This window comes from Cherax quadricarinatus, chromosome 84 (assembly GCF_038502225.1).
Source record: "Cherax quadricarinatus isolate ZL_2023a chromosome 84, ASM3850222v1, whole genome shotgun sequence".
NCBI lineage: Eukaryota > Metazoa > Arthropoda > Malacostraca > Decapoda > Parastacidae > Cherax > Cherax quadricarinatus.
The window spans coordinates 9,331,591-9,344,532 of NC_091375.1; the positions used below are offsets into that span (position 1 = coordinate 9,331,591).

The following is a 12,942-nucleotide window of genomic DNA, read 5'->3' on the forward strand; positions in this document are numbered from 1 at the left end:
ACCTTGCTTGGAGCAGGTATAACCTTGCTTGGAGCAGGTATAACCTTGCTTGGAGCAGGGATAACCTTGCTTGGAGCAGGTATATTGCTTGGAGCAGGTATAACCTAGCAGGTAGAACCTTGCTTGGAGCAGGTATAACCTTGCTTGGAGCAGGTATAACCTTGCTTGGAGCAGGTATAACCTTGCTTGGAGCAGGTATAACCTTGCTTGGAGCAGGTATAACCTTGCTTGGAGCAGGTATAACCTTGCTTGGAGCAGGGATAACCTTGCTTGGAGCAGGGATAACCTTGCTTGGATTATTATTATAATCAAAAAGAAGAGCTAAGCCACAAGGGCTATACAGCGCTGCAGGGCAGGAAGGAAGCGAGGGCATCAGGTGGCAAAAGGGAGGTGGATGAGTAATAGGTTACGGATAACAGCGGGGTAGTGGATGGTGAAAGGGTAAAGGGCAGCAAGAGACTGAACTAGAAAGAGCTGAGGGGAGTGCGTAAGGTATCATCATCAGAGTTTGTGGAGTAAATCAGTCGTTGTCAAGAAGTCAATGAGAGAGTCAGGATTAAAGGAGGGTCCATCAGCAAGAAGGGAAGGTAAAGAGAGAGTAGTAGAACGAAGACGGCGTTGGAGGTAAATTCTGCGTGCTCGTTGATAGAGAGGGCAGTCTAACAGAATGTGGCTAATGATACAGGAACTTGACACTGCTCACAGAGAGGTACAGGGTGCCTCTCCATGAGATATACGTAAGACGAGAGTGGCCAATGCGAAGACGGGAGAGAGTGGTCTCCCAACCTCGGCACTGATGACAAGAAGACGGCCAGTAACCTATGCTCGGTTTAATAGAATGAAGTTTGTTACCAAGCAGAGTTCACCAACGTTGTTGCCAACGGGCATGAAGGTGGGTAGCTATTGCAGCAAAATAGTCCAGAAATGGAACACCTTTATAGGAAATTGGTAGGTCATGTACTGCTGACCGTGCAGCAGTGTCTGCCTGTTCATTGCCCTGTACGTCGACATGACCAGGGACCCAACAAAAAATATCTTTATGCTTCGTAGAGATACGGCGTAGCCAAAGTTGGATACGGAGAACTAGGGGGTGAGATGTATCAAATTTTCGTATAGCCTGTAGAGCACTAAGGGAGTCTGAGATTACCACAAAGGATGACACAGGCATAGATGCGATACGAATAAGTGCTGCAAGAATGGCACACAATTCAGCAGTAAAAATGCTAGCCGAAGATAGTAAATGCCCCCGCACGACGCGGTCCGGAAACACTGCTGCGAATCTGACGCCGTCTGAAGACTTAGAGCCATCTGTGTACACAGCAATGGCATGAGAATGGGAGTGGAAGTGATCAAGAAAAAGAGAGCGGGAAGCCACCGTAGGCAGTTGAGCTTTTGAGCACAGGAGTGAGAAAGAACAGACCCGAACAGCTGGAACTTCCCAGGGGGGTAGGGAAAAGTGAGATGCTACATGAACATATAAAGGTGGTAACTGAAGGGAAGACAAGAGTGAATGCAGGCAAAGAGAAAAGGGATGGAGCAAACAGGGGCGGCGAACGAATAAAGAATGTCTACTAATATCGGTGACCATTCTATAAATGGAAGGATTGTGGAGATCGTGAGAGCGTACATAGTAGCAAAGGCAATGGGCATCACGGCGATCAGACAAGGATGGAACATTCGCTTCTGCATGAGGCTCTCAACAGGGGAAGAGCGAAAAGCACCAAGGCCCAAACGTAATCCTTGGTGATGGATAGGGTTAAGGCTAGAGAGAGTAGCAGGAGAGGCCGCTGAATAAATCTGGTCACCATAATCGAGTTTCGATAAAACGAGGGCCGAATGTAGGGGAAGCAGAGTTCAACGATCAGCTCCCCAGGAAAGATGAGCAAGGGTTTTAAGAAGGTTTAGCCGGCTGTGACAAGTTGCCTTCAGAGAGGTAATGTGAGGTTTCCAGGATAACCTACGGTCAAAGAGAAGGCCTAGAAACCTGACTATCACGTTCGGGGATACGGGAGCCATAGAGATACAAAGGATGATCGGAGATGACAGAGCGTCTAGTGAAAGTAATTTGGTGAGTTTTGGTACTTGAAAATTTAAACCCATGCGTGGTGGCCCAAGTGGAAACACGGTCGACCGCATGCTGGAGAGAAACTGCAATGAGATGACAGTCAGCGCCTGCACAAGCAATAGCGAAGTCATCAACATAGATTGATGACCAAATATTGGGTAGAAGAACAGAGGTCAAATCATTTATAGCAAGGAGAAAAAGTGTTGTGCTTAGAACACATCCCTGAGGGACGCCTTCAGCTTGGACGAAGTCAGGGGAAAGAACATTATTGACTCGAACACGGAAATGTCTGTCAGTTAAAAAGTTCTTAAGGAAGGATGGTAGATTGCCTCGGAGGCCTAAGGAGTGGGCCTGGGCCAAAATATTATACCTCCAAGTTGTGTCATATGCCTTCTCAAGGTCAAAAAATATGGCAATAACCGAGTGATTATTCGCAAAGGCATTACGAACATATGTATCCAAGCATAGTAAGAGGTCTATGGTAGAACGGCCCTTATGAAAGCCATACTGACTAGTGGAGAGACTGTTGTGTGTCTCTAAATACCACATTAAACGTCGATTTACGAGACGTTCCATCACTTTGCAAACTGCACTAGTAAGAGCGATGGGACGATAGTGGGAGGCATCATGTCCTGTAGTACCCGGTTTGCGGAAAGGGAGAACAATGGCAGATTTCCACAGCTGGGGAAGAACTCCTTGTGCCCAAATAAGATTGAAGAGGTGTAAGAGGACTACAAGGGCTGACCGATGTAAATGTTGTAACATACGAATATGAATGTCGTCAGGCCCAGCTGCCGATGATCGGCAAGCTGAGAGCGTTGCCTCCAGTTCTTGAAGTGTAAAAGGCACATTATACTGTTCTTCTCTGAGAGAAGAGAAGTCCAAGGGTACTAACTCTCTGGCAGACTTTGTAGAAAGAAACGAGCGAGGGGCATAGATGGAGCCCCCGGGAAATACGGACCAGATGTGTGCCAAGTTCAATGGCAACGTCGAGAGGGTTTGCTACATCAACACCAGCGACCCGTAGAACAGGAGCCGGGTCAGGAGAGTATTTACCACTCAATTTCCTCACTTTTTTCCAGACTGCACTCATAGAAGAAGCAGAGGTGATGGTGGAAACAGTCTCGCCAGCAAGTGCGTTTAGCTTCACGGATGACACGGCGAGCGATTGCACGCTTCTGCTTAAAATCAAGAAGTCTCTCAGTGGTTCTATTGTTCCGGTACCTGCCCCATGCAGCGCATTTCAAACGTACTGCACGAGCACAAGCAGGAGACCACCAAGGCACGCACTTCTGAGAATGCCTGCCTGAGGTTTGGGGTATAGAATGAGAAGCTGTGGTATAAACTGACGTCGAGAAGAGGTGTAGGAGCTCATCAATGGAGGATGAAAAAGGAACCTCATTAAAAGCAGTGAGTTGCGAGTAAAGATCCCAATTTGCCTGATCAAATTGCCAGCGAGGGCTACGGAAAGGTGGTGAATAGGACGGAGAAGCGCTGTCATGTAAGTCCGGTAGAACAGACCAGGTGAAGTCTAGTGCCAAGAGCAGACTGATAGATCGATGCAAGAGTATGAGTACGAGGATCAAAATGGGTGGGAGTACCCCATGGAGGGGGTGAGAGGCGAGAAAAGCCCCAACTGGATGGTGAGTCACAATGAGACCCCCCCCAGAGGAAATGGTGGGCATTAAAATCACCAAGTAACAGAAGTGGTGGTGGTAAGGATGAAACAAGAAAGGTAAAGTCTGGGATAGAAAATGCTCGAGGAGAGAGATATAAAGAACATATTGTAAACCACTTATTCAAGTGGATACGGGCTGCAGTGTAATGCAGCGAGGTATGGACAAATAGTTGACAGTACGGAATATCATTGTGTAGAAGAAGGGCACTTTCATTAAAGGTCCCATCTGAGAAAGGATCCGAAGAATACAATAAATTATAGCCTGAGATAGGTTGGAAAACAGCCGCGTGTAATTTTGGTTCTTGTAAGCAAGCACCAACAGGGGAAAACCTGGAAAGCAACATCTGAAGCTCACCCCAATTACCCCTGAGGCCGCGGATATTCCACTGTAAATAGGCCATGATTGGCGATGAAGAAAATACCAGGAATCCGTAGGGAAAGGCACCTACGGACTAGAGGGGTTAGAAAAGTCAACGTGTGGTGGCATTGGAAGACGTTCAAGCAGCGAAGGAACGGAGCGTTGTGAAGAATGGGGTTGTGAAGATGGAGAGGGAAGAGAAGGAACAGGAAGGGAATCAGTGTCCATTGAAGGTTTAGTCTCTGCAATATATTCTGAAATGGCTTCAAGTGTTTCTGAATTCAAAGATGTACAGGAGACCACATTGGAGATAGAAGGGGGAGGGTGAGTAAAGATTGGGACAGTAATGGACTGTACCAAAGTAGAGGGGGAGGAAAGAGTGTAAGGGACTGGAGATGAAGTGTGGGGGGGACAGAAGAGGCAGAAACCTGGGAGGTGGCAGAAGAGGGAGAAACTTGGGAGGGGACGGGGGTGGAAGGCATAGTACGAGGAGGAGGGTGAATTTCCACACTTGTAATAGAGCCAGAGAGAGGGGAAGAACTAGGCCCAGAGACTGGAAAGGTAAAGTGTGGAGGTGGAAGAAGGGAAGGAAGGGGCAAAGAAGATTTGAGCAATGTGGATTTTTTGGACTTCTGAGAAGTAGAGGGGCGATTGGTATTAGGTGTCGTACGAGGTCTTGTCGATACTGGGGCTTGTGAGGAAGGACGCGAAGATGTGAGAACAGACTGAGTTGTAGTCGGGACGTCAAGAGCCAAGGACAGCAAAAGGATTAGATTCCAGAGTGGCTATGGGAGGGGTAACAACAGAGGAGGCTGTAGAAGATGGGACCCCAGAAGTGGGGGGACGTTTTGAAACACAATAAGAAACACGAGGTAGTCTCCCTTGGAGGCGGAGATGAGTAACTGCCATAGCATAAGGGAGACCTTCTGCCTCTGAGGCAACGGATTTCATGTTCATTTAAGTAGACCTGGCAACGGCGGGAGTATGAAGGGTGAGCTTCATTACAATTAAGGTAAGATGGAGGTTGACTGCAAGATGTATTAGAATGGTCGTCAGCACCACAGACTGGGCATTCGGCCATAGATCTGCAATATTTCGCTGGGTGACCAAAACGCCAGCAATTTCTACACTGTTGCGGTGTAGATGTCCCGCGACATATACAGAGGACAGGAGTTCTCGGCTGTCAAAAGTTAATTGAGCTACATTGCAAGGGTAACGTCTCCGCCCACAGGCAGGAAGGGCATAAGTGTCTACTGTGAGGATTGGGAGATCCTGGAGTTCCAGCTGTTCAAGAATGTCATTGCCACATGACTGGAAATTCTGTTGGACTATGGTATGGGGCAGAATGACAGTACCACTACAAGAATTGAGAGAAAGATGTTTTTCAATAGTGATAGGAGTAGTATCTATATGTGAAAGGAGAGAAAGATCATGAGCTTGGGTAGCATTCTGGACAGTGACGATGCGCATACCGCTCTTGAGAGCATGAAATGAAATATCTCTACCAACATGACGCAGGAGTGCTTTGCCAATACTATGGTCAGAAAGGTAGGCAGAAGAAGAAGTCGGTCTTAAAGTAAAGAATTTAGTCCATTGTGTGGTTGGAAACTGAGCGTGGAGAGGGAGTGCATGACGTGTCGGTCTTTTCTGAGTAGAATGAGAAGGTAACGAAGGAGCATCATCAGGAGATCAACGTTGGCGTTTAGGAGTAGGACCGGAGTTGGTCCGGCGTGAAATGGGCGGGCGATTCGAAAATTGTTGTACCGTAGAGGGAGAAGCCAGAAGCATAGTCAAAGGAGAGCAGAGTTCAGACAAATCGAAGGAGTCAGTTGAAGCCCCGGTACCTGGCCTGAAGCGGGTGAGGAAACAGCACCAGCAAGAGGTACAGGGGCATCAGGAGTGTCCGAAGAGTGGTCTAAAAACAAGGTAGGGTTAGAGAATGGGGTGCGGTATCAAGAAGGGGCCCAGGGGTAGTGGGTTCATGGATTGGGTTCTCCATGGTTAGGTTACTCCTTTGCTTTTTGTTTTTAAGAAAAAAAAGAAAGAAAATAAAATAAAAATAAAAAAAAAGAATAAAAAATGGGGGAGCGGGGAGGAATAGTTCCCAGGAGGAATGAAAGGGCTGGAAATCTCCCTCCGCGCCCAAGAGGACCTCAGCACCGCTAGTAGCGCAGATGCAGCATGGAACCCGTGCCATACCCTACCCTTCATGCCAGTAAACCAGCAATCTGGGATAGCAACCTCACATCTGCCTAGCTACCTCGGTGGACAAAAGAGAGGGCGGCCAGATATCCGCCACAAAGCATACCTCCTTCGGCCACCACCCCTGGAATCCGAAAGGTGGCTTCCAGAGATACACCCGTCGCCCGAAAGACACCCAAAGCTACTCCAGGATACCGGAGAGGGATTGGGACATCCCCAGGCGATCCAGATTCCACGGCAAACTACGCCACCGCCAAGAACCTCAACGGAATGGGATGGACCCCGGTATCCTTTCCCCTACCTAGGAACTAGCGCGCCTGTGGGAGAAATCCCAAAGGCCAAAAAGAGGAAGGGCAAAAGGGAGGGGTGGGGAGGAGGAGGAGGAAAGGAAAAAGGGGAGGATGGGATAGGGGAGGGGAGATTGGGGGGTAATTAGGTTCGGTCTGAGGAAGAAGACTGACAGGTCTAATTCCTCAGACCAAGACCCTCTTCACCACGCCAAGGAGCCCCCCTTGAAGAGGACCTTGCTTGGAGCAGGCAACATCTGGGTATCTTTACTGTAGATGTTTCGCCATCCAGTGGCTTTATCAATACAGATTCTAGGACATAACTTGAAGACAGAAGAACTATATACAAAAGATGAGGTAATCAGTCCCTCAGCCTTGGAGATGGTGTGGAGAGCACCGTGGTTGTAGAGATTCTGGAGCACAGGCAAGGAGACTGGCGCTTATATATGCGTCAGTGGATAGGGAGGGGTAGCAGACGAGGGCATAGTCACTGGTAGGTGGGATTCCCCAGTGGAAGTAGGTCATACCCGAGGAATGGGTTAGTGGTAGTAGTAGTTGCAGTAGCCGTGAAGAGGGTAATGTAGATGTCGTCTGAGCAGGAGCACGTATAACCTTGCTTGGAGCAGGTATAACCTTGCTTGGAGCAGGTATAGCCTTGCTTGGAGCAGGTATAGCCTTGCTTGGAGCAAGTATAGCCTTGCTTGGAGCAGGTATAACCTTGCTTGGAGCAGGTATAACCTTGCTTGGAGCAGGTATAACCTTGCTTGGAGCAGGTATAACCTTGCTTGGAGCAGGTATAACCTTGCTTGGAGCAGGTATAACCTTGCTTGGAGCAGGTATAACCTTGCTTGGAACAGGCATAACCTTGCTTGGAACAGGCATAACCTTGCTTGGAGCAGGCATAACCTGGCTTGGAGCAGGCATAACCTGGCTTGGAGCAGGTATAACCTTGCTTGGAGCAGGTATAACCTTGCTTGGAGCAGGTGTAACCTTGCTTGGAGCAGGCATAACCTTGATGAAAATTAGACACACGTGCAACATCTGGGCAATCTGTATTGATAAAGCCATCCAGTGGCTTTATGAATACAGATTCTAGGACATAACTTGAAGACAGAAGAACTATATACAAAAGATGAGGTAATCAGTCCCTCAGCCTTGGAGATGGTGTGGAGAGCACCGTGGTTGTAGAGATTCTGGAGCACAGGCAAGGAGACTGGCGCTTATATAGGCGTTAGTGGATAGGGACGGGTAGCAGACGAGGGCATAGTCACTGGTAGGTGGGATTCCCCAATCGAAGTAGGTCATACCCGAGGGATGGGTTAGTGGTAGCAGTAGTTGCAGTAGCAGTGAAGAAGGTAATGTAGATGTCGTCTGAGCAGGACCAGGTATAACCTTGCTTGGAGCAGGTATAACCTTGCTTGGAGCAGGTATAGCCTTGCTTGGAGCAGGTATAACCTTGCTTGGAGCAGGTATAGCCTTGCTTGGAGCAGGTATAACCTTGCTTGGAGCAGGTATAACCTTGCTTGGATCAGGTATAACCTTGCTTGGAGCAGGTATAACCTTGCTTGGAGCAGGTATAACCTTGCTTGGAGCATGTATAACCTTGCTTGGAGCAGGTATAACCTTGCTTGGAGCAGGTATAACCTTGCTTGGAGCAGGTATAACCTTGCTTGGAGCAGGTACAACCTTGCTTGGAGCAGGTATAACCTTGCTTGGAGCAGGTACAACCTTGCTTGGAGCAGGTATAACCTTGCTTGGAGCAGGTATAACCTTGCTTGGAGCAGGTATAACCTTGCTTGGAGCAGGTATAACCTTGCTTGGAGCAGGTATAACCTTGCTTGGAGCATGTATAACCTTGCTTGGAGCAGGTATAACCTTGCTTGGAGCAGGTATAACCTTGCTTGGAGCAGGTACAACCTTGCTTGGAGCAGGTATAACCTTGCTTGGAGCAGGTATAACCTTGCTTGGAGCATGTATAACCTTGCTTGGAGCAGGTACAACCTTGCTTGGAGCAGGTATAACCTTGCTTGGAGCAGGTATAACCTTGCTTGGAGCAGGTATAACCTTGCTTGGAGCAGGTATAACCTTGCTTGGAGCATGTATAACCTTGCTTGGAGCAGGTACAACCTTGCTTGGAGCAGGTACAACCTTGCTTGGAGCAGGTACAACCTTGCTTGGAGCAGGTATAACCTTGCTTGGAGCAGGTATAACCTTGCTTGGAGCATTTATAACCTTGCTTGGAGCATGTATAACCTTGCTTGGAGCAGGTACAACCTTGCTTGGAGCAGGTACAACCTTGCTTGGAGCAGGTACAACCTTGCTTGGAGCAGGTATAACCTTGCTTGGAGCAGGTATAACCTTGCTTGGAGCAGGTACAACCTTGCTTGGAGCAGGTATAACCTTGCTTGGAGCATGTATAACCTTGCTTGGAGCAGGTACAACCTTGCTTGGAGCAGGTACAACCTTGCTTGACTCTTCACTAGTGTTCTTCAATGAACATGTTATCTCTTCCTGTCAGTCATTGAGGGCATTTCCTGTGCTTCGTATGCGTGCGCGCGCGCGCGCGCGTGTGTGGCCTCCTCAATGATCACCACTAACGCTAACAACAATACATAAATAACCCACACACAGGAGAGAGGCTTATGACGACGTTTCGGTCCGTGTTGGATCATTTACAAGTCACACTGAGAAGAGAGAGCCAGTATATATAGGAGAGTAGGACGGGGACGGCAGCAAGGTAAAACTAGTAGTGGTAGTAGTGGTGGTGGTAGTGGTAGTAGTAGTAGTAGTAGTAGTAGTGGAAGTAGTAGTAGTAGTGGAAGTAGTAGTAGTAGTAGTAGTAGTGGAAGTAGTAGTAGTAGTAGTGGAAGTAGTAGTAGTAGTAGTAGTGGAAGTAGTGGTAGTGGAAGCAGTAGTAGTGGAAGTAGTAGTAGTGGTATGTTCTTATGGGATTATATAGACTCCAGGCTGAGGGACTGATTACCTAAGACTCCTGATCTTCAACCATTCTTTTCTCTACTGGACCGAGGAAGCCACTGGGTTGCGAACCGTTTCTAAAGATACCCAAGTGTTCCACAAGTATTTAATTCATCAACCTGTCGGTTCTCTGAATCATTTATCTAGACTTTTCATGTGATTTTTTACAAATATTGTTTGTTGAATAACAAGAATGAGAGGAACTAAAGTGACAGGTACTGAAGACCAGCACCCACGACTACGTATAGCTGAAAATATTCTGCTATAAACACCAGTGGTGTCCCAACCTCAAGGTTACAACATTAACATATTCATGATAAGTTTTAAACCCATGGGAGGGCGTTGAGCGCTGCAGACAACACACTGCTCCACAAGTCAACCCAGACCAACACCAACACTCAACACTTTTAACTGGATTTTCTCTGGAATACAGCCTTCGCATGTCTTTGTGGAGCAATAGACATGTTAGATGAGAGATGCATAAACGTCATAAGAATAAGGTTAAACTGAGTAAATCTGTAACTATATAAAATAAATTTTGATAATCATGTTTACGGAGCAACCTCCAATGTCAACACTGATGTTATAGAAGCCAGAGTTAGACTTGGTTACAAGTACTTCTGACACACTGACTGATGTAGTATGATGACCTCGAGATCGTCCATCTCACCTTCGACAGTATTTAAGACACCATTCTTATGCTTCAGCTTCATATCGTGCGAGACCATGGAGCTGAACTCTTCTCCAGGCTGAGGGGCTCATCACCTCAAATACTTTTTCTCCAAGGTTGATGGACTGATTACATCTTTATTTCACTACTACTGCTGCTGCTTTTGTATTTGACTGAAGAAGTCTACTGTGTAGACGAAACGTTTCATCAATAAAGATACCCAACTGTTGCACATGTGTCTTAATCATCAATTTGTCGGTATTTTATACCATACCATTGTCAACAACACTTACCTCTACTGACGACAGATTGGTCAGGAAACAGGACAAGTGTTTACATAAGAACATAAGAACGAAGGAACACTGCAGCAGGCCTACTGGCCCATGCGAGGCAGGTCCAAGTCTCCTACGGGCTTAAGCCAATTCCGGGTCTTAGTCATATGATGACCCGCAGTTGCAGGTTTTGGTCATATGATAGAGGCCTTCCAATGGCTTACTCCTCCACCCGTTTAAAAATTAATATAAAAAAAGTAAATGCTACAGGACTCTTGGTTGAGCTTGATCAACCAGGCTACTGGTGCTACCTGCACGCAGTCCCACCTGTGTACTACGACCATCTTTTCTCTAGTGTACTTTTGCAATAAATGGTGTTGTTAAACATAGTTATGTACCTGAAGTCAGTACCTGACCAGCCGGAATGTGGTTCACACGTTGGACTGCGTGCGTCCAGCAGTAACAACCTGGTTGATCAAGGCCTGATCCACCGTCCTACCTGGTCATGGATCGGACCGATCCACTGTAATATGCCAACTAAATCTTACAGTATACAATAATCTTTACACCCGTCTATATTAACTGACACTTCTTACCAGTCTTGTAGTTTCTGTAAAATTCGTGAGGGCTACAATGACATGGTACCGTAGGCGCAATGATCTCTGTAACCAGTAACAGGTACCGTAGGCGCAATGATCCCTGTAACCAGTAACAGGTACCGTAGGCGCAATGATCTCTGTAACCAGTAACAGGTACCGTAGGCGCAATGATCCCTGTAACCAGTAACAGGTACCGTAGGCGCAATGATCCCTGTAACCAGTAACAGGTACCGTAGGCGCAATGATCCCTGTAACCAGTAACAGGTACCGTAGGCGCAATGATCCCTGTAACCAGTAACAGGTACCGTAGGCGCAATGATCCCTGTAACCAGTAACAGGTACCGTAGGCGCAATGATCCCTGTAACCAGTAACAGGTACCGTAGGCGCAATGATCCCTATAACCAGTAACAGGTACCGTAGGCGCAATGATCCCTGTAACCAGTAACAGGTACCGTAGGCGCAATGATCCCTGTAACCAGTAACAGGTACCGTAGGCGCAATGATCCCTGTAACCAGTAACAGGTACCGTAGGCGCAATGATCCCTGTAACCAGTAACAGGTACCGTAGGCGCAATGATCTCTGTAACCAGTAACAGGTACCGTAGGCGCAATGATCTCTGTAACCAGTAACAGGTACCGTAGGCGCAATGATCTCTGTAACCAGTAACAGGTACCGTAGGCGCAATGATCCCTGTAACCAGTAACAGGTACCGTAGGCGCAATGATCCCTGTAACCAGTAACAGGTACCGTAGGCGCAATGATCCCTGTAACCAGTAACAGGTACCGTAGGCGCAATGATCCCTGTAACCAGTAACAGGTACCGTAGGCGCAATGATCCCTGTAACCAGTAACAGGTACCGTAGGCGCAATGATCCCTGTAACCAGTAACAGGTACCGTAGGCGCAATGATCCCTATAACCAGTAACAGGTACCGTAGGCGCAATGATCCCTGTAACCAGTAACAGGTACCGTAGGCGCAATGATTCCTGTAACCAGTAACAGGTACCGTAGGCGCAATGATCCCTGTAACCAGTAACAGGTACCGTAGGCGCAATGATCCCTGTAACCAGTAACAGGTACCGTAGGCGCAATGATCCCTGTAACCAGTAACAGGTACCGTAGGCGCAATGATCCCTGTAACCAGTAACAGGTACCGTAGGCGCAATGATCCCTGTAACCAGTAACAGGTACCGTAGGCGCAATGATCCCTGTAACCAGTAACAGGTACCGTAGGCGCAATGATCCCTGTAACCAGTAACAGGTACCGTAGGCGCAATGATCCCTGTAACCAGTAACAGGTACCGTAGGTGCAATGATCCCTGTAACCAGTAACAGGTACCGTAGGCGCAATGATCCCTGTAACCAGTAACAGGTACCGTAGGCGCAATGATCCCTGTAACCAGTAACAGGTACATTGTAACATCTTACACATATTTACTGTGATGTTACCACAGGGAGGGGGGGCAGGGAGGGAGGGGGGGGGGCAGGGAGGTTAGGAGGAGAGAATATAATAAGAAGATAAACACTCACACGTACACTGTTGACACATTTGTTGATACCTGAAAGAAACAAAAGTTAATCATCGAAATTATCACAAGACTCGTCAAAATATATAAAAATTCGGATTTTAATACTCAGTAGTAGTAGTAGTAGTAGTAGTAGTAGTAGTAGTAGTAGTAGTAGTAAGATGAAGACGAAGAGTAGGAAGAGGAAGAGGAGGAAGATGATCATTATCATCAACATCATCCTTCGAGGTTATGGGTTAAACACAACACAAGCCAGCAGTGTCAACGATGGGGTTTAATTATACTGAAGAATACTTCCGTGTGGTCA

At 47.3% G+C, this 12,942-nt stretch overlaps 1 protein-coding gene across 8 annotated transcripts in view; it reads right to left on the reverse strand.

The window, feature by feature from the left end:
• The window catches only part of sigmar (Tumor necrosis factor alpha-induced protein 8-like protein sigmar), a 220,724-nt gene that overhangs the window by 115,233 nt on the left and 92,549 nt on the right, over positions 1–12,942 (reverse strand). The window contains exon 2 of one of the 8 annotated variants that reach the window (XM_070103042.1): positions 12,640–12,668. The exons of 6 other annotated variants lie outside the window; for them this stretch is intronic. The gene's annotated coding sequence lies outside the window, so the exon portion shown is untranslated. Of the gene's footprint in view, positions 1–12,639; positions 12,669–12,942 lie in introns of those variants that run through there. One more of the 8 variants, XM_070103043.1, reaches the window with a different exon arrangement.